Raw genomic sequence first — 19,588 nt, 5'->3', positions numbered from 1 at the left:
TTTTTTTTCGCTATGTTTACCGTGCATCCATCGTAAACTAAAATATATTTAAAAAATAATTATTTTTTAAAATTATTAAAACTTAATATTGATGAACATAAATCCATTTTACTTAATTTACTATCTTTTTAAATCACTAAAATCAAATATTAATCTTCAAATAAACCGTTATCAACTTAATAAAATACAACATTATTGACTTAAAACAAAACACAGCAATAATTATCTAATAAATTCTCATACTTAAACCCTGTTATCCGCTACGCGTATTATACTTGCAACTAAAATGGGTTTGCCGTATAAAGCTACTAGCAACTTGCATGTGGACACTAAAAAATAAAATGGGTTTGCTGTATAAAGCTACTGGCAACTTGCACGTGCACACTAAAAAATAAAAAGGGTTTGCGGTATAAAGCTACTGGCAACTTGCATGTGCACACTAAAAAATAAAATGGGTTTGCTGTATAAAGCTACTGAACTTGCATGTGCACACTAAAAAATAAAATAGGTTTGCTGTATAAAGCTACTGGCAACTTGCATCTGCACACTAATAAATAAAATGGCTACCTGCATGTGCATTATTTTGGCATTTTGTATTGTGTTTTAACTAGCATTTGCATCCAAAGTTGCAAAGAAGACGCCGTAAAGCTTAGCGTGTGGAAGAATATCGAAATGTGAATAGGCTTTTGCGGGCTTTTCTGAAAGGAAGGGACGATGATTTTGAGTTTTAATTTGAGGAAGCCATGAAAAAAAACCATTGAAATGGAATGCAAGTAGCCATAAATATGCATCAATATTCAAATGGGAAATTAAGTTAATATGCGAACAACAACTCGGAAGCCATATTGATTTGGAAAGGGCTACTTAAGAAATCATTAATCAAATGGGAAATTAAATTAATATGAAGATATATTGAAAACATGTATTATATTCCTTAAAATGAATTGACTTTGTCAACAAAAATATGTTAAAACCCATTGACAATGAATTGGTTGTGAGGACATAAACTATCAAAATGGTAGTGATCTTGAAACATCCCTTCTTAAGTTTGAAACATAAAACAGAAATAGTTGTGAAGACACAAACTTTGAAAATGGCATTCGATGTTGAAACATCATTTTCTAAGTGTGTAATGGAAAATACAAATAGTGTATTGTAACATCCTTTTTAAAATTTGAAATGGAAAATACAAATAGTGTATTGTAACATCCTTTTTAAAGTTTGAAATGGAAAACACAAATAGTTGTGAGGAAACAAATCATGAAAATGGTATTTGATCTTGAAACATCCTTTTTCAAGTTCGAAATGGAAAATACAAACAGTGAATTGTAAGAAAAGAGGTTCGAAACATCCTTTTTCAAGTCTGAAATGGAAAATACAAATAGTGAATTGTAACAAAAGAGGTTCGAGAAGGAAGACAATAGTCTAAAGAACATTGTGCTTGTCATTCCATATTTGAAGTTGTATGAAAAAATGGTGGAGGTAGTGAAGACCTAAAGAAGCAGTAAAGGACCTGTAAAATGTATATTTAGTTAGAGTTAGCAATATGTAAATCAACTGCGGAAATTTATTAGCAATACTTTGCATGTGAGCTGTGTTAAAATGAATCTGGAATGAATGGAAATGAAGTTACCTTTGCTATGGGGATTTATATACTGTTAGTGGAAGATGCATGGAGGATAATAGCGTAGTGAACACCATTGGAGGTTAACGCGTAGATGGAGATGCAGTTTTTTCGCTTGCCAGGCGACCTGTAGTTGTGCAGGTATGTTATTTCTGAGGCCATGTGGCCTGTTGCAAAAGAAAGAAAAGGTTAGAATGAGATGTACAGACAATATAAAGACATTCAAATGTTTGCTTATTTACTAATATTCATTAAAGTTGGTTGTTGTTAAAAGATATGAAAAGTATGTTATGGAATAGAATGAGGTAAATAAATAGAGGAGACCTTTTGGCGAAGTCAAAGTATGGGTTGGAGCAGATTATCTGGGGGCGGCATTGAACGGAGAATTTCTTCAGCGTTTTTTCTGCGAGCAATGTTTTTGTTGTCTTTCATTTTATTGTAACGATCAAAACTGAATGCGGGGTTAATCCGAAGACCTTGTAGAGAAGGCACTCTTGAAATAGCTGTGAATGTGAGACCTTGACGTTCTGTTTTTCCAATGTCAATTGTTGCTTTTGGAAGCGTCATACCTTGAGATTTATGTATGGTTAAAGCCCAAGCCATCTTCAGTGGAATTTGTGTACGACCATTTCTTTTTACTGCTGGAATAGGCAAGTGAGTGGGGTTTCTTTCATCCCAAGGAGGCCCAATGTATTTGGGGAAATCTACAACAACAAATGTTGGAATTTGGGGTGGTGCAGTTGAATCTTTGTAAAAGATGGTAACAATTTTTCCGAGGGAACCATTAACAAGGCCGGCTGAAACCCAAAGGTTGGAAGTCAACATAACTTTTTCGCCATTGCATAGTAATAAAATTCGTTCAAGTTGCTCGTCTTCAGAGGAATTATTGGAATATGTGTTGTCATCTTCAGCAATGGACCGTGCAATAGGAGTGTTTAGAGATTTCATCATTTGCTTATTATGGACCATTGTTTGAGCATTAGTTGGAAATAGATGCATGGAATCATGGAATGAACATATTTCTTCTTCTGATAGAAAGGAATCTGTGTGCGACATGAGTATGTTGTAGTCGGCGATTGTTGGATGTGCATCTCTAATGTTTTGGAAAATGTTCCTAAAAGTAACCTGTGCGATATCGTCGCCTTGTTGATGAAATATTGTGTCTAATGTGATGACTATGTTGAAGGTGTTCCATAGTGCGCTTCCGTGGCTCGTCCCTACATACAGAGGTATGTCTTTGACGGGCGGTAGCTGACCGAGATCACCAACCAATATTATGGAACAGCCACCGAAAGGAGTGTTTCTTCGGTGGGGAAATGCCTCGCGAAGACGTTCATCAATATGGCTGAGAAGCTTTGGCCCAATGAAGCTCATTTCATCGATTAGTATGTATCTTATATGCCTAAGTTCTTCTTGGAATTTTGCAAGAGCATTACCTTCTAAGGGCATAAGATCCTTTATAGGAAGGTGCAAAGCAGAATGGATTGTCGATGCTTGTATGTTGAAGGCAGCAACCCCTGTAGGGGCGAGGAGCATGATCGGCGAAGGTTCCAGGTTTGCAAGGCGTATGAGCATATCTTTGATGCAATTTATAAGGAGGGATTTTCCCATACCAGTAGTGCCTTGTATTATCATTCTGAGAGCGGGTAAATAATCCTTCCTAGCAAAATGATTAGAAATAATATTTAGAGCTTTTCTTTGCATTGGAGACAATGTAGCAAGGATCGGCAGGACATGTTGATTTGTTTGAAGAATGCGGTGGATGGAGCGGCTATTCTCAATGAATTGTATCGCACTATTTTGTAGATCGAATGGGATAGTGGTATGATTCCAGTTATGGGTGTCATCAAAGCCACGAAGACCAAGCATGTCAAGGTCATTTATGAGAAGCTCATTCGTAGGGTATAATTGGGAAAGAAATTCCCATTCATTTATTTCCATGGTGTCTGTTGGACTGGTTTCATGTATAGTTGAGGGATCATTTGTGGCAGATTCAATATCAGATAGTGTGCGGTGTTGATGCCAAGGAGTGTAGAATGGACGAAATGTTTGCCAATTTGCGATGAATTCTGTAGCAGAATTTCCTATATCTTGTACGATATCGTGAAAAGGTTTGTATAGCATAAGCTCAACCCTGCAAAAGTCAGCGTAGCAAGGTTCTGTAGTGGATGGTATGGAGGAGTAACGTGGCACGACCCGAACAACTGCTTCTGTAGGCCTTTTTTTCCATTTGTTTGTTTTGCGACGAGGATCATATGACCAGGATCTTGCCAATTCTATTAGTGATGTGGACTCTAGCGTATAAGGGCGTTGGATATATGTATCTATGATGTGCGGGGATGCAGTGGAGGTGGTGTTCATTTGTGGAAGGCGCATAAGAATTTTTTGGTTTACATTTAAAGAAATGAATGGCCGACTACATAATGTTAATGGCAATTTTTGCAGCATATGGCAGGTTTCTTGTGCTCCAATGTCACGATCAACAAGGGTTTCTGCAAGAAATTTTCGAAATGTAGATGTTGCTGGGTCAGCAATGGGTGAAGCGAGGACAATTCTACGTAGCATGTCGTGGAAACTTTCAGATTTTTTTCTGCTTTGGATGCATATTTGGCGATATATTTTTGTACAGCATGTATGGACAGTACTGGTTGGCAGTCAACATTTGCACGCCAAATAGATAGGATGGTAGGGTTATGGCTATTGAGTCGATCGTCGTTGCGAGCAGGGGTGTATGTTTTTTGGCCTTTGGAATCAATGAATAAGGCCGAGTTTGGATGCAATTCCCACGGTGCTTTATAACGACATTGGAGTGAGGATCCATTTTTTTTTAGGCACGTGCTTTCTGATCATTTTGTGTGACGTTCAACACAATTGACGAGTTGTTCATAGTCACTGAAAGGATTGGTTCTGAAGATTTGCGGTGTGGACAACAGACAAGGATCTTCAAGATTTGTCCAAGGATTTGGCTGGTTTGAAGTCGCAGGAGCACGAGGGTTCCAAGCAGAAATATATTTGTCGAAGAACTGCCTTGCAATATCAACTGCTTATGTTTCTTCCCAGTTGAGGTTTTCCATATCAGGTGCATTTTCTAGCCAAAGGAATCCATGGATGTGCGCAGATCCCCTATGTTGCCATTCATACCTATCAAATATGCGTTTTTGTAAGATAAATTTGCAATAGGTGAGGAATGTTGTTTAGAGTTATTGGAGGAAAAAAAAAAGTGGTAGAATGCGTACCTGTACCAGTAATCTTTTGTATTCAAGTGTTTCTCTAAGATAATCTCATGAAATGCTGTGAATCTATGGTGCATATAAAGTGATGTTAAATGTGGGTTAGAGATAATGTTATCATTTCTCCACTTTTGTTGTTTTGCAATATCAGAAGGAAGACATCCGGGCATGATTGCATGAAGATCAGGCCATTTTGTATCAGCTGCACTTAATGTGAAGAAGAACGTCGGGCAACCGAGTTGAGATATCATGTCGGTTAGTTCGTTTTTAGCTTTGTGCCAAAATGACCTTGTTCCACGCAAAGAGCTACCGAATCGCATGACTTGCTCTGCCAATTGTTCATCTGGAAATTGTTCTAATCGGATGTTCAAATCTTGAATAGATATTGGAAAGCTATCTGAGATGTTTTTTTTCACAAAAAACGACGCTGTTGCTTGACTGCAATGCCGCATCATGAGATTATATACGTAATAACGAAAGCGTGGGTGGTTTCCAAATCTGTTTTCGTAGTAACGTATGAGATGAAGTGCATATTCATGTAGCTAAACTGCTTTCATTCTTGGTTGATTTGGCATTGCAGCGCCTGTCGGGAAGAGGGCGGGGAAAGCCATAGAGAGTAGACCTTATGTGTTGTATTCATTGACTGGCGATAAACCAATTGTCGGCCACTCAATTCTAGTATCAGATTGGTGGTTGTAAGCATGCAAATAATGGCAGATTTCTTAGATTTCTGTATTTGTATTAGGTATGATGGGTACGAACGATGATGTTTGGTCTATGGATGGGTCTGTGAAATCTTCGGTGAGCTCATGGGGTGGCTCAAGTGGAAGGTGGACAATGGTTTCTGTAGTATTGGAATGGTGAAGGGAGGAGGAGACATCGGTGGGGATCGCTGGTAAGGATGCCAGTGCATTGGTATCAATACGAACATTCTTATAGTATGGGTCATTTTCCAATTTGTATTCTAATGCAGCGAGAACGCGATGTCTATTGACAATGAAATCACAAGTCTTATGGTCATTACTATGACGCGTGACAATTAGGATGTCCAAGTGTTCAACACGACGTGGCAACATGTCTGCGATTTTTGTAATGTCCTGAGGAAAACAAATTGTGTGGCCACTGTATTTATACTGGCCACCGCGTGCATGTGTTACCTGCAGTATAGGGTTAAACCTAGCAATGATAATTTCTTCTATTTGTGAAAGAGATGTAAGGGCAGCTGGCTGAGGACCAGGGTCCATGTTGTTTGATAATGAGAAGCGATGACCCTTTGTTTCAGAGGTGCATCTGGAGCAACAAAACATGTGGTTGGAATTGCGGATATGTATTCCAGGATATGATTCAAGACAAATGGAGCATGGGCATTTAGGTAGAAGTTTATCAAGCTTTGCACGGAAATCTCGATGTGCTTGATTAGTATAAACATTGTTGAAAGCATGTGTGAAGGAGGGGTTAGGGCAATGAGGCATGGATGTATTTGTTTGAGAGGCTTGCTGAGAAGATAAAGAGTCTGATAGTTGCAAGGGAGGATTGTTTTCAGGGAGGGCCAATGTAGACGAGGAAGGTTGGTCAACCTTTTGTTTTTTGTGTTTTTGACATTCTATGGTGTTTTTTTTTGCTTGGTAAAGCTCACGGCGCTGTGCATTTATTCGTTCTTTATTTGTTGCATAGTATCTCCGAGCACGTTCATTATTAGAAGAAGAAGCCATTCGCAAAATTTATGGTACCTATAAGCAAGAGAGGGGAAAAAGAAGAATGTTATTTGGAGACAACAACCATGTTATTTTATGAAAGCGAAAGAAGCATGTTCAGTTTTTTTTTTCTAAATGAGTGGCCATCTAAGGTTGAAAACATAACGAAAAAAGATATTTATTACAACAACTGTTATATGGCCATTTTTTTTGAAGCATAGTTCCACCAAGGGAAGAGGAAGAAGGAGAGGGAGAATCAAATGAAGTAGAAGGTTTGGGGGAAACTCTAGTACCATCTGGTTGTTCATTTGATTGCCCAAGAATCAGGGTGTTTTAAACGACAGAGGTCGAGAAAATCCATACCGGCGGGCGAAGTGCAAGGCCTGGAAGGGACAATGTAGCCATGTGAGATACACCAACATCTCCCCTAGAGGAAAAGGGAGTAATGAGGGAGTAATGTGAGTAATGTGAAATCCTTGGTTGGCGGACTCCATTTTCTCAAACTGAGACCAATGAGGGAGGAATGATGTTATTTTGATTAGAATAAATTTTATGATGCTTTGACACAACTTGCTTTTTCAACTTGTAAGAGTCAAGGAAAAGCTAAAGATGACTCTAGTCATCTTCGATTTGGGCCACTCTAGTATTATCTGGTTGCAAAGTTGACTGTTCAAGAGTCACGGTGTTTTGAACTGCATAGGGCGAGAAAAGGGATACTGGCAGGCCAATTGCAAGCCCTGGAGGGAACAATGTAGCCATATGAGGTGCACCAACATCTCCCCCTAGAGGAAAAGGGAGTAGGATTCTCCAAAGGGGAAATCCTTGATTGGTGGACTCCATTTTCTCACCCTAAGACAAACGAGGGAAAAGTGAGTTTATTTCGATTAAAATAAATTTTATGACGCTTTGACACAATTTGTTTTTTCATTTTTTAAGAGTCGAGAAAAAAGCTAAAGATGACTCTAGTCGCCTTCGATTTTTAATGAGCCTGAAGTGACAAGTGCTCAGATGGTCCTTTTCTTTTAAGGAGTCAGAAAAGGAACGAAAGTGACTACTCTGGATATCTAGACAAGGGGATTACCAAACCAATCGCAAAACTGCAGAATACTTTTTACGGTACGGCAGTCAATCTTCCCGAATGTTGTGTTCAATGCATTGCGATCGATAGGACGGTAGACACAGCTTCCTAAGGATAAAGGATATAGCCTACTGTGGTCTCCCAATATATACTCGACGGTACGTGGGAGCACAAGTCCGTACTGGCACTTGTCGTTTCAAAGAGGAGGAATCACCCAACCTACGATGAAAGTGATAGTTACCAGGCTTAACGACGCCGGAACACGTCTCTAGCCTAGACCTCTAAATGGTGTGCGTTAGGTTCCAAAGCGTTTTTATGTTTATTGAAATGTATTTTACAGTTGATCTTTCTTAAGAAGTTTGCCTTTAAGGTTGATCGCGTGATGTACATATACAATTCCTAAATATGCAATCTAAGATGATAAACAATCATTTACTTTCTTTTTGCAGTGAAAATCCTAGCTACTAAGGAAAGAGAAGTGAAATTGTTCCATAAATCAATTTATGCATGCATTCTAAATGCAAATGTACATGCATGTATTTGTTTTCTGCTTTCTTAATGTGTGCATGACAAAAAAAATGCCAAGTGGAATATAATATCAATACAGGGATATGACTATTCAAGAATTCTGACAGACATAAGCAAAGCTATTGAAGTTTGTATATAAGATGTTCCAGAGTTTGTTCACTAGAAACAAGACAGACACGATGGCACCACTTTGCATTAGTTTAACAGAAAGGGATAAAGTTTAAATTATCAAGAAAGCATATATATAACTAAATCATTTCAACCAGGAAATAATTTTGAATCAAATTTATAAGGCTCTGTAGCTACTCAGTGGCTAATGTACAATTGATGGAAGAGGATTTTCTATCATGGTTCATGGATGAAATAGGAATGAAGCAAAAACTTGGGAAGGAGATTAAGGCTGTTACCGGAGAAATACAGAGAACGCCCAAAAAATGTCCTTCAATGCTGAAAGTTGAATTGCCGAGTGAGAAAATAGAGTAGGCAAAGGCAAAGTATCTGTATTTAACATTACTGTGTGAGCAACCAACATAAGCTGCAAAGTGCTATGCAAATTAAGAAGCGATTAACCAACATAAGCTGCACAGTGCTATGCAAAATAAGAAGTGATTATTATATCAGAATAGTTGAAAAGCATTAAGGGAGCACACGCTTTCCTAAATAGTTGGTGAGATTTCCCAATTTTTAAAGTGATGCAAGAATTCTGACCAGCAAATGAAGAGCTTCTATCCACTTCTATATATTTTGCTTGGTTGAAAAGTTATGAAATATAGCAGACGCAAAAAAAGACCTAGAATGCAAAAAAACAACAACTACAAATTAGTTAATATCACATTTAGCTTGCAAATGCGTGCTATATAGAAAAAAATGGCCATTGTCAGATAAAGGTAGGGAGAAACAACTGCAAATTCAATAACAGAAAAGGGATTGGACAACATGCAAGATGATCCGAGAACAAGTAGTAAAGAAAAAAATTGCCAACACTTTCTCCAAGGTGCGCAGATATCAAATTCAGCTGTGCCCTGTTCCCATAAAGGCACTGAATAGCTTGCCTCGATCCTACAATTTCTTTTGCCAAATTCTGCCCAAGAAGATTTTGACTCATTAAAGATAAAAGCGAGCCCTGTATCTGAAGAACTCCTAGCAGCTGCAAAGACTACTATGAATGCAAGTGAAACTGCATGATCATGACCATTTTTGAATAAACAAGACAGACACAATGGCACCACGTTGCATTAGTTTAACAAAAAGGGATAAAGTTTAAATTATCAAGAAAGCATATATATAACTAAATTATTTCAACTAGGAAATAATTTTGAATCAAATTTATAAGGCTCTGTTCTCTGTTCTCTGTTAGGTGTGGGATGTGCTCATACATATATCTTGAAGAAAAAGTCTTTTATAACATTGGAAAAGACTATACATTGATCTGTCTGTGCAGGGCTTGCCTGAACTGCTTGACTTCTTTGACCATATATAACAGAAAAATGTATCTTTACTCTGCCTCCCTTAATAGAGATCAGCAACCATATTCGTGAAACAACCAAAAACTTACAGCTTTTCCATCATACCGAATGACTCCTTCAGTATCTTGCTTATCACTACAACAAACTGAATTTTCATTTTTATCTAGTTCATAACATGCAATAAAAATAAAAGACAAAGCAAAGGCTAAAAGAAAAACTCCATTGCTTCAACTTCGTGGACATCAAGAATTTAAGAAAGAAAGATGTTAACAAAGCAATCAATAAGTTTTCACGTGAAGGCAATGTTATAGATACATCTGATGGCATTTGTAACCATTTGTTTTGAAGGTGTATCTTTCCAATTACTTTGGTTTTAGTTTATTATAGTGATGATGTTGTTGTTGGTGTTCTAATGGTTGTTTCTTGAAATTGTTCCTAAACCTGGATCAAGTTCAGGTTCCCCTGCTCCAACTAACGATCTACCTCAAAATCCAAAACCTAAGACAAAGCCCTCTTCAACAAGTAGGAGCTAATATAGGGATGATGGATGGTGCCTACTTTGTAGGCAGGAACGAGCTTCTAGCATGGATCAATTCTGCCCTGCAGCTCAATCTCTCCAAAATAGAGGAGGTAGTCAATAGTCAATACATACCCAATTCATTGTTATTGCCAGTATTTGAATGTTGAGATGTTAAAACATGACAGTAGCAGGATGCCATCATTGAACGATCATTTGTAAGGGATTCTGTATGTATCATTTGAGGGCCCAACACATTTTCATGTCTTGATTTCTGAAATGAGGATGATGGTTATGTGTATATATACAGGCTGCATCAGGAGCTGTTCAATGCCAAATGATAGACATGGTTCACCCAGGAGTTGTCTCCATGCACAAGGTTTTAATTAAATAAAACTCAGAATGGCTTAACTAGAAAACAATTTCTAAAGTTCTATATTTATAGATTACATCCCAACCTTTTATAGTGGGACTTGATGTGCAGATGCCCCATTAGGTGTGGGATGTCCTCACATGTATATCTTGAAGAAAAAGTCTTTTATAACATTGGAAAAGATTATACATTGATCTGCCTGTGCAGGGCTTGCCTGAACTGCTTGACTTCTTTGACCATATATAACAGAAAAATGTATCTTTACTGTTCCTCCCTTAATAGAGATCAGCAACCATATTCGTGAAACTACCAAAAACTTACAGCTTTTCCATCATACCGAATATGAGTCAAGGAAGTTGTAACTTTGATTCTGAAGGATGTTTATAAAAATTGACAAAGTAGAAAAAAGGGATATGTTTTCATGAATACCTATCAAAAATAATGTAGACAAATTCATTTCACTCATCATGCCATTTGGATAAGAGGATGTAAACATAAAAGGCACCATACCCTTCCAACAGCTTCATCGTGACAACAAAGGAGGTCCTTTTTAATACAGGAATCATAATTTGTTTTATGAGCCTTGGTTATATTAGTAATTCCTTTGAATCTTGCAATGAATGGCAGCATTATGCCAAGCCCTTCAAAAGTTTGATCCTAACAACAAATGAGGTCCTTCTAAATACTGGTATCATAATTTGCTTTTATGAACTTTGGTTTTGAGTCTTGCAAAAAAACGGTAGCATTATATTACATCTTTAATAGCATTTAGTATAGGAATGCATAGAGACTGATATGAAATGTGCTTGCAATTTACACAACCAAAAGTTATCATTTGTGCACATTGAAATCAATAATGTTATGAATCTCATTCTCTAGTCAACAATTTTAAACCATATGCAGGATGTTTCCATCAGAGATTTGAGCAAAACTTCCAGGGCATATGAGAAATTAACTGTTCAATTTAACATCATTTGTAATGATTAGTTTTTTGATGTCTTGTACATGGGAAACGACCCTTTCTAAACTTGCAAGCAACAAGCAATTCACAAGCAACAATGTCTTCAACCAGCCCATCCTAATCAGAGTGTTGTAGATAGACATCTATTTCTAGGGAATTAAACTTGTTAAAAAAATGAGTTTTTTGTCTCCCAAACATAAGTCCCCAAAACCATTCGGAACAAGCTTGGAGAAACTTAGAAATATTTCCATTGCTTCCTCAACAGAATTTCTCAGTTTAGAGTGGGTTCTCTTGAAGCTCATGGGAGGTATGTAAACTTGTTGCTTATAATATTAAGCAAGTACAGAGTTGCAGCGTAAGTTACCAGAGAACAATAAATAAGTTAAAAGAAATATATCATTTAATATTCAGTGTTAGATTCACTATGACTAGTGGGGGTTATGAGTTTGTGAAGGACCTAGAAATGAATGATTAAGAAGCTTAACATGGCTCTCTGAATTAGTGAATGAATCCTGCTAAGAAAATGACCAACTTGTGAATCGAATTTGGATGAAAGCATTCTAGTAACTACATATCAGAAAGGTTCATGTAACAGGTAAGGAGATTAACCAAACGAATATCCTTTATTGACCGAAATTGTTTACAATACATTCACATAATTAAAATTTGATCAAATTTTGAAATTCACAAAAATTACTTTCCATCTTATTTACATGAAACCATTACAACAGAGGCACTCTGAAAATGCCTCCATTTTTACATAAAGGAATCGGAACTTGATCACTTGAATTTCTCCAATTGAGCCCAGACTCCATGGCGCCAACCTTCTCAGTTTGGGTCATTTTCCTAGCATATCTCTACCATTATATGGAAAATGCTGAAAACCAAACAACCACCAACTCTCATCTTCTATCAAATCCTCGATTTTTATTGTGGATATCTCTGCTTTGACGGACATCTAACAGTGTTGTTTGATTATAAGAATTAAAGCCGAGTACTCTTAATTTCTCCAGCAATTTCGCAGGTTCTTCCCATACATCATCCAAAATTAAGGGAAACCTCTTTGTCTGCATGCTCTGATTCACCCATCCTTTTACACCTCGTGTAAAAGACAGACTGTGAAACAATCTACCTAAGTAATGGACCATCACATTTTGTCTGCTAAAGAGGGCCATGAGAATCAGAGTTTTGCCAGATCAACCCATCCCAACCATACCAGTGCGCCACAACTCTAATGGACCACTAGTCTTGCAAAAGCCTTTGGTTGAATGCATTGCATAAGCTTATGTGGAAGCCAGGAAAATAGAAATTGATATCGCACAGACATAAACTAAATATCGAGATGATGCCCACTAATGCCAAAGATTTTCTCAATGATATGAGCGATGCAGTGCAGATTTATACTTGTTTCAGTCATAAACCTTCCACTCTTAATGGAATGATAATGAAAAAGAATTAACTTATTTTGTTTCAAATAGCAGGACTTTCTTGTGATTAAACAAAGAATGAAACGAGCAACAAATAAATATATTTAAATTAAATTAAAAACCAACCAACGAAGAAAAAAAAATGAAAGAAGAAACGTTGGACTAATTTAAGATTTCCCTTCACTACAAATAAACAGGCCCTTTGCACAGTTTGCTTTTCGTAACTGTTACTTCAAATGAAAACTCAGCAAATCAGCTCTAAGAGAAATTTGTACCTCGAAACTAAGCTGAGTTCCTAATTGCACAAGGAGAGAGCAGATTAGACAAGAGCAGAATGTTTTTCTCTGGGGACCCATCAAGGTGAAAGACTGTGGATTTGGGAGGGTGGATCTCAAGAGAGAGGGAGATGCAGAAACATTTGGAACAAACTAAGCTTGTGCGGGAATAGCGCCAGATGCTTCGTCAGTAGACTCTGAGTGCTCTGGTAGTCCAGAAATTTTTTAGAGGAAGAAGGGAAGCTCTTGCTACAAGGTCAGTGATACATAAGAGTTTTGTCTTAGTTATGGTGAAAATAGTGGAAAGTTTGAAATAAATGCATTCAAACCCAGTTCACAATATTTCCACCAGTTGTTTTTCTTTAATGCAACTGACAATGGGGATATTCTTCATCGTGTAAGCCTGTAAATTGCCTGTAAATTGCTTCATCGATCTATCCAAGTTTCTAGCAATATCCTAACCGTATTTATAGATGGGGATTATAATAATTCTTCTGATCGAACCATTATAAAATACAGAGTAAAACATTTTGCCATTTGCTGTCTACAGGCAATGCATCAAAACGTGGAGCAACTAAAGTCTGAGCTTTTAAGACCACCAAGGGAATTTGCTGATTCACCAAGTTGCAGTTGTTAGATACAGCTATCAGTTTAACAGATTTTACACTTCCTTGGGATGGAAACACTTTGGACTATATTTTGCAGATATACATTTAGTCAATTCCAGAAGCTAATCTTCACCCTGCAGGGCATTTAAACCAGCATTGCTGGAGATGGGATGTTTTGGGGAGAGATTTTACTTACAAGACTCGCTTACAAAAGTGCTCAGAAGACCTACAATAGTCACAATAAGCATTTGAGTTTTCCAGCACAATTTTTCTCCATTCCTTTTCAATGGAAGCAATTCCTAAAACTTAAGCAGGCTATTGTAAGTCAAGGTCTCTGCCTTTGTTACATTCAACAGATAGCAACTTTTTTGCCAAGTCTCCTCAATTTTCTTCCTGCAGATACAACTTCACAACTTCCTAGTAATGCTCGTTTGCTCAGTGAGGTCTTGGAAATTGCTGGTTTTGCTTTATCTAGGCCAAATTGTAATTTGCAGACTTTTGGAGATACCCCATAATTTTAAGCCTTCAACTGCAAAACAATCTGATAATGATATGGGAGAGGATGAGGGTCAGATAATACTGCACAAAGATTTAGAGAAGCAAATCCTTAGTGCCGTTAATATAGATTTCCTGAAACAGTCTGAGATTTATTTATGGAGACATGGCAGATTTTGGTGAAAGCACTAATTCCAATGAGGAGACATGGCAGATTTTGGTGAAAGAACTAATTCCAATGAGGAGCCATCTACAATAGAAGCAACAACTGTTACTTTAATTTGTAGATTTTTGCATCTTTCTATCACAATGTTTCCCCTTGAGAATGTAATGACTGGGCTGGCATATACAACTGAACTTGTTACTACTCTTTGGCATTACATGAAAAGGCATCACTTGAGCCAAAAGTGAGCATTTATGGAGGATTTGGCAACATTCCTATAACTAGGAGATCCTCTTTCAAGTGGTTGGTTGCTGTCTTTTTCTGTTTTCTGTCCATTTTATAAGCGCATGTTGACAATAACTGATAATGAGGAGTTATATGAGCAACAGAAGCCACTTTCATTCCAAGATGTGAAGGAGCTAGTTAACATTTTGAAAGAGGCACTGTGGTTACTGCTATAGGTGGTCCCCTCTAGGTTTCCTAAACATCTTGAGAAGTCTGTTCAGTCTGTATCAAATCAAAAAGGATTTCAGTTATAGGGAGAGAGATTAAGCATGTTAACAGCTGTACTATTGGCACAGTTGCAGGATTGGAATTGTAGGAAACAATTTTACATCGCTAGATGACCTTCATGCTCGTGATGCAGTTGAGGGAAGATTCTCCTATACTAAGGCTGGAAATGAAAATCCAATTGTCAGTGACCTGCTGAAACAAACACCATTGTTAGTGCCATTTATAAAAAGGGTTCAGAATCCAGATTTATACTTCAGTGCTAGCCTCGGCCAGAGAAAACAGAAGCTCTCACACAGTCTTTTGAATGATACCAAATCAGGATAAGGCAAGACCGGGTTGTTGAGGATTCATTCAGGGAATTAAATGGATTGACATGAGAATAACCTAGAGGAATAATTCACGCAACATTTGTGAATGAATTTCGAGTTGAAGAGGCTGGAAATGATGGGTGTGGTATTTTCAAGGAAACAGCTGATCATCTGCTCTATCCAAATCCTGCCTATGCCAAAATATATTGTGAAATCAAGTTCAGGTTCCCCTGCTCCAACTCATGATCTACCTCAAAATCCAAAACCTAAGACAAACAGACCCATTGGAATTTGCTACATTGCAGGTAAATTTCGATGCAAAAACAGAGCATGACATGATCTAGAATTATAAAATTCTGCAAGACGTGTTTACTAAATTGAAGATAGACTATTTCCAGACGCATGTTATGCAGAAATGATCCAATACGAAATTCCAATGTTGACATAACATTTCACATGGCATCAAGTAGCAGTGGTGTGGTTTAAACAATGACTTGGTGATTTCAAGTAATGTTCGATGGCGTTGTCATAGCGATGACATGGCTTCACATGTAGCAGTCAATGGTGAACAATAAGAAGTGACAAGTACTCATTCCAGGTGGATTTCAAACGGTTTAAGTCCTTGATTTAAGCCTCAGATCATAGAAAAAACAATTAAGGCACAATTCTAGGTATCTGGTATTCGACAGTTGTAAAATAAACGACTATTAATAAATCCAAAATAACCACATTTAACAGTTAACAAGAAACTGATACTGGATTATTTGATGACCCTTTGGAATTTGCTACATTGCAGGTAAATTTCGATGCAAAAACAAAGCATGACATGATCTAGAAATATAAAATTCTGCAAGACGTGTTTACTAAATTGAAGATAGACTATTTCCAGACGCATGTTATGCAGACTTGTTTTGTATTATACATTAGAAGCACAACAGATCTGATAAAACCTATTCCAGCTAAGAAAAATGTTTGTGATCAAGTTGAAAGTTGAAACAGAATAGACCAAATATATGTTTGAGGTGTGACATTCATTTAAGGGAAATGACATTTTGTTGAACGACAGTCATTAATAAAAAATAGCAAGGAAACCAGAGAGGAGTTAAGAATAGGCAGAGGAACGAACCGAAAAATGTGAAGGTCGGCCGGATAAACAACACTGGTAATCTACGCAGACAGCAATTTTGACATCAGATCCCTCCAAGGAGCGCACAGGGTTGCTATGGACATGGATAGGCCGAAGGAGCTTGCGATTCGTGAGGCAGGTGAGAATAAGAATAACCTAGAGGAATAATTCACGCAACATTTGTGAATGAATTTGGAGTTGAAGAGGCTGGAAATGATGGGTGTGGTATTTTCAAGGAAACTGCTGATCATCTGCTCTATCCAAATCCTGCCTATGCTACATTGCAGGTAAATTTCGATGCAAAAACAGAGCATGACATGATCTAGAAATATAAAATTCTGCAAGACGTGTTTACTAAATTGAAGATAGACTATTTCCAGACGCATGTTAGGCAGACTTGTTTTGTATTATACATTAGAAGCACAACAGATCTGATAAAACCTATTCCAGCTAAGAAAAATGTTTGTGATCAAGTTGAAAGTTGAAACAGAATAGACCAAATATATGTTTGAGGTGTGACATTCATTTTAGGGAAATGACAATTTGTTGAACGACAGTCATTAATAAAAAATAGCAAGGAAACCAGAGAGGAGTTAAGAATAGGCAGAGGAACGAATCGAAAAATGTGAAGGCCGGCCGGATAAACAACATTGATAATCTACGCAGACAACAATTTTGACATCAGATCCCTCCAAGGAGCACACAGGGTTGCTATGTACATGGATAGGCCGAAGGAGCTTGCGATTCGTGAGTCAGGTGAGAATAAGAAAAAACAAAGCATCAGATTTTCCACATAGCCTTCAAATACGTACAAAGAGTAGGGAAGAAGGACATGAAGAGTCTCATTGAAGAGTCTCATCGCCAGCAGAATAGTCTCATTTGCCAGCAGGCAGTCTCTGCAAAGAGTCTCATGGCCAGCAGAAGAATCTCATCGCCAGCAGGCCAAAAAAACCATTTTTTCTATGAAAAACAGAAAAAACGAACGACAGAAAACACTCCAATCATCTAACACACAGAATCAATGGCTCAGGTTCGCACACGTCACATTTTAGGGATGTCTTTCTCAGAGGGAACGCCTTACGGCGTAATTATATAGTTCTTGGAGTTGGTGCACGCCAATAAAAAAGACGGAAACGTGTCAGCTGACCACTATTTTGATTTTAATGGAATCAATATTTTGATTTTAGTGGGTTATCTTATTTATCCATTGATATTAAATTATGTTTTTGAAAAAAAAAAAACGGATTAGGCTATGGAGGTCGAAGAATTGCTTGGACTGTCAAAAGTAGCTGTAAGTTAGGTAAAAAAATTTCATTGTGAAAATAAATCCAACACCATCAAATACTTCTAAGTCACTTAAAATTATAAAATTTGATAATTTTTACTTAAATTTACAAAAGTCTCTGTCAAAATTTTTCAAAATATGACCAGAATTTCCATAACTTAACCAAAAAATCATTAAACTACCGCCAAAAACTATCAAAAATACTTTTTACATACTTGCCAGCAGATCACAAAAGCGGGCCTTATAAAAAATTTGAACTTCAAATTCCATCACTGACCGAGACTGATCGTGCTTACATAAATGCCGCTGCATTTAATCAATGTTATAACATCATATTGAATATATTGTATTCATGGAAAATAAATAAACGAAATTTCAAAAAAAATCATATATAAGGCTTACCCATATTTCAATAATAAAGAATACAAATATATATATATATATATATATATATATATATATATATATTTCCCGGTAGCCTTGGTATTTGTAGTTGCATTAACAATAATACAAAAAATCTATATATAAAAAATAGTTTTTTTTGTAGACATCGTATCGTAGTTGTAGCAATAATAATAATACAAAAATTATATATATATATATAATATATATATACATTATTTTAGAACAATATGAAAATATTTTTAAGAATAGATATTCACTCCAATTTTACCATGTATATTATTCATTTGTAAATAGACTTTGTGATGACAGCATAGCTGCTTCGAGGCAGCAAAGCTGCATCTTTACTTAATTCCGCGTGGACCTATGGGTTATGGACCCACGTATATATCAAAAGCTTTCAAATCAACGGATTTCAACAAAACCCGACCAATCACCGTCGATCCTTCTCTAAATGCATATGGTCAGAAACCAAATACAATTAAACCCTCTTTGATAACACATCGGGTCTGCTCAGGCCATTAACCCACACACATGTTTGCGGGCAATTACCGTCCATTCAATCAACCAACAGACGGTCAAGATGATTGGAACTCAACGAGGTTTTAAGCCCATTGTATAAAGCCTTATCACATCCGTTTTCTGAATTGATGTCCGCGCTTATTAGCATGCGATATGCGTCCGATCGCCATTAAACAGACAGTCTGATCACGTTAAACTTTAAACTCTTTTTGATGATTTTCTCAGTCCCGATAGCCGAGGTAACATACTCACAAGTTTCCATGCGATCACCATGGATCTTCTTCCATCGGACGGTTATCAAAGTCGTCTGCTCACCAACCAAACTGGTCAATCTCCACTGTCGATGTGACCCCACTCAATCCAATGGCTGTCACGCTATCTCGTGGTCCAACTAGCCCGATGGTTAATACTTCGAATGCACGCGAGAAAAGTAGTTTTGGCATGCTACGTATCGAGCGCTAAGGGCAATCACATAGAATTTAGGGATAGCGCTTCCCACCTTTCGGGCACACGAGATACCACTTACCACCTTTCTGAATATTTCCCACGTGCTCGATATAGAACTTAAAGAAACTTGGCTTAACAAAGGGTTAGCACTTAATCTTGGGTTAATCCTTCATATGCTAATTGACTGTGATTGTTGATAAAAACACACAAATAATACATAAACCTGAATACATAAAAATACAACGATTTCATTAATAATTTGAGCTCAATTACAACTATGTGGCCTCGATGGGCAGACACATGGCTTGGTATTACATTGCATCAGCCTCTCTATCACAACACGCGGGTTCAAAATTTATAGAAATGACTCCAGAATCATGGATCATTCTAGATCCATGATCTTCTCCTAAGATCGTTCACATCTCTCAAAATCTGTGTAAAATAACAAGTTACAAACAAACTCAATCCAATTTGGAGGAAACCTCGTCCTCATGCCACGCATTCTCCTTTCACAGCATTGGATTCCAATTTTACTAAAGGGTGCTC

The 19,588-nt window shown here is 37.3% G+C and overlaps 1 long non-coding RNA gene and 1 pseudogene across 1 annotated transcript; one reads left to right on the top strand and one right to left on the bottom strand.

Annotated features, from left to right (window-relative positions):
- Window positions 1-1,260: 1,260 nt before the first annotated feature.
- Window positions 1,261-16,599, bottom strand: LOC149190131 (uncharacterized). Its single transcript, XR_016256454.1, has 4 exons — window positions 16,387-16,599; window positions 8,562-8,652; window positions 1,634-1,791; window positions 1,261-1,513 (listed from the first exon to the last, which is right to left on the bottom strand). It is a non-coding gene; the product is annotated as an uncharacterized LOC149190131 (long non-coding RNA).
- LOC149190130 (E3 ubiquitin-protein ligase UPL6-like) lies at window positions 12,466-16,712 on the top strand (annotated as a pseudogene).
- Window positions 16,713-19,588: the final 2,876 nt, after the last annotated feature.

Source organism: Pinus tabuliformis, chromosome 3_1 (assembly GCF_031772625.1).
Source record: "Pinus tabuliformis cultivar Carrire ecotype Pingquan chromosome 3_1, CPIR1, whole genome shotgun sequence".
In the NCBI taxonomy this organism is placed as follows: domain Eukaryota; kingdom Viridiplantae; phylum Streptophyta; class Pinopsida; order Pinales; family Pinaceae; genus Pinus; species Pinus tabuliformis.
Note: the sequence above shows the minus strand (reverse complement) of the source record. Positions and strands in the feature narration are given on the sequence as shown.